A 3,071-nucleotide genomic window follows, 5' to 3' on the forward strand; every position below is an offset into this window, starting at 1 on the left:
GATTCTTTTAACAAAAAACCTCAGTTTTATCCTTCCATTTGCAGACCTATAAATACCAAAATAAATATTACATCAACTTAAAACTGACATTGCCAAATATTTCATCATAGTAGCTCTCCATCAATAAAAGTCTTACAACCATTCACGATTCTAGTAAGCTGGTTCAGTCCCACAAAGTCAACAAGTGGAAAATACCCTTTAGGCTCTACTGTTGCAGTATCTACATCTGTAGGCACTTATAAAGGACCCAGTCAACTACTTTAGACCTTTACCTAACTGCTCAATACCTTACCTGTCTGTATTAAGCTTCCAAACTAATACAATAGTCCCACAAAAATGAACTCTTGGTTCTGTTCTTCCACCATTGAAATAGCACAAGGTCAAAGAAAAGGCGTGAGTATGAATATACTTAACACAAACGCGGATGGTGAGTGTAGTAGTAATGCGCTCACGTGACCAGTCTCCAATCCCTCTAACCGTCGTATATCTATGGCCAAAGTGAACACAGTCTTGTCTTGTTACTCCTATAATTATTGCTATCGCTACTTTTCTGCTTACTACTGCTATAATTGTACTCCTTTTCTGCCTTGTGTTGTATGAAAGAAGCAACTTTACTACGCATTAATTTTTGCCATACATTACATTAGTCTCGCCACTAGCCATACATATACAAAAGTAATTATGACGTCACTGCAACCGCTCTATAGCAAGGCATAGATACATATTAGAGTAAATGAATTTACTCTAATATCTATGAGCAAGGTAATAATTATAGCTAAATAGTGGGATTGTAAAGAATTAATGGTACAACTCACGGCATTATCCGAGGTAGCCCCCTCTTTAAGTAAATTTGCTGATTCTCTCTCTCCTGCCATCTTAGTTGAGCAATCTCCTCACAAATTCCTGATTAGAGTTAGAGTAGAGGCACCACATGTAGTTAAATTAAATTATAATGCCGTATAGCTGGAAATATTTGCGGGGAATTAATTTTTTGCGAGTTTGCGATTCATGCATGACCACAGTAGATAGTGCTACAATAACTGTCAAAACCGCAAATATTTAATCCGCAAACCAGGTTATTTTTAAGGATTCGCAAAATTTTTCTCCGCAAAATTAACTAGGTGTATGGTAATAAATTCCATTCTCACCGTAAACTATTATAATATTTGGTCTCACTAATAATGGTTGAGTCAGTTACCTTTATAGCCAGCTCCTATCTTAAAGCCCATAAGTTATACTGTGCAGTACTATATATTCCACACAGTGCTACATTTTCCTACCATGCAGTTATTGGAAGTTGTAGCACTGGCGGCGCCTTTGATCCGCCCACGCACCATACTACAAATATATATAACCCACAATGACCACACCTAGATAATTTTTTTCATTTTATGACTACATAGATAGTACAATAATGTGACAAATGATTTAAATTCAACTTTCTCAGTTTTTTTTAAATTCACAATTCATCCTAGCTGTTTGTTTCTAGTAGATCTACTACCTGGTACTGCTCTTCTTTTTCTTCACTTTTTGGTAGTCCTCCTTGTCTCACTTCTCTTTATCTTTCACTAATACTTTTCACAGCAGCATCTATTTCCCATGCAAAGATGATATAAAGTGGCAAAGTTTTACTAGAAAATGCATGCAAGTACCCATCACATATGTAGTTAGATAGTCTCAGGGCCTGTATATAAAATATAACAATAAAATGATAATGATGGTCCTTAATAGGATTACATGCATGAATCAGAATGGGTGCTTGTACTAGTAGATTTTAGTGGTTCAGCTGTATCAAAAAATAGCATTGAAGTGTTAGAAACATGTTATTACCTGTAGAATAATAATACAATGTACTTGTTATAGAAACTTTAGAAAGACTAAAGGCCTTTTCACACTGGCACAAGTAATGCGCAGCTGTATCAACAAAGCATGCAGCTGCATTATTTCAGCTGTATCAACAAAGCTCACAAAAGCGCTTTGAAAACTGTGCCAGTGTGAAAAGGCCTTAATTCAGCTATAAATTGATGAATTGACTTGTAAGGACACATCATTTACTATAAAACAATTAATGATCATCAACTACAGCATCCTAAAAATTTTAGAGTAATAGCTATCAAGATAATAGTTACTCACACAATCACATACACAATGACAAACAAGTCAACACTGAATTCTTTCTCTTCAACATTGCATTACAATTCAGTATTGGTGAAAAGGCAATTGACAGATTATTAGTTGCCAAATTTGCTATAAAGGTAATACTGATAGCTACTAATGATGACTAAAATTAGAGAAGCCATGTACATGTAAGTTAGTATGAAAACAAAGTATACACATTGCAATTGACCAATCAGATTACTCTGCTCAATCAGCAGTTCATTAGTTTAGTTATTCAACCTCATTCATACTATTATAAGAATAAATTAGTTAATATGTATCAGAAAATGTAATAAAAATTTGCAGTGATTTTGGAGTCATTTTTTGGAAAACCATGGGCTATATATAGTACAGGGATTTTTTCAGTATTTTGGTATTTTCTTAAAATGGCCGTAACTCAAAAAATTAAAGTTGGAATCGGCTCAAACTTTCTACATAGCATAAGTACATCAATATGTATTCAAAAATGTAACAAAAATTGGGGGTGATTTCGAAGCCATTTTTTGGAGAAACCATGGGCTATTAGTAACGCGGTAGCATTACTAAGTAGGATTCACCCCCGAACAAAATGGCTGCCACGACTTTTGCAGCCTTGCTATATAGTACAGGGTATTTTTTAGATTTTGACCCATTTCTTAAAATGGCCGTAACTCGAAAAATTGAAGTTGGAATCAGCTCAAACTTTCTACACAGCATAAGGACATCAATGTGTATCAAAAAATGTAATAAAAATTTGCGGTGATTTTGGAGTCATTTTTTGGAAAAAACCATGGGCTATATAGTACAGGGTATTTTTCAGATTTTGGCCCATTTCTTAAAATGGCCGTAACTCGAAAAATTGAAGTCAGAGTCAGCTCAAACTTTCTACACAGCATAAGGACATCAATATGTATCAGAAAATGTAATAAAAATTG

The 3,071-nt window shown here is 34.5% G+C and overlaps 1 long non-coding RNA gene across 1 annotated transcript; it reads right to left on the reverse strand.

Moving 5' to 3' along the window:
- Positions 1 to 1,347: 1,347 nt before the first annotated feature.
- Positions 1,348 to 2,445, reverse strand: LOC109590579 (uncharacterized). Its single transcript, XR_002189390.1, has 2 exons — positions 1,738 to 2,445; positions 1,348 to 1,684 (listed from the first exon to the last, which is right to left on the reverse strand). It is a non-coding gene; the product is annotated as an uncharacterized LOC109590579 (long non-coding RNA).
- Positions 2,446 to 3,071: the final 626 nt, after the last annotated feature.

The sequence above is a fragment of the Amphimedon queenslandica genome, unplaced genomic scaffold (assembly GCF_000090795.2).
Source record: "Amphimedon queenslandica unplaced genomic scaffold, v1.1 AMPQUscaffold_9825_Cont17964, whole genome shotgun sequence".
NCBI classification, from domain to species: Eukaryota; Metazoa; Porifera; class Demospongiae; order Haplosclerida; family Niphatidae; genus Amphimedon; species Amphimedon queenslandica.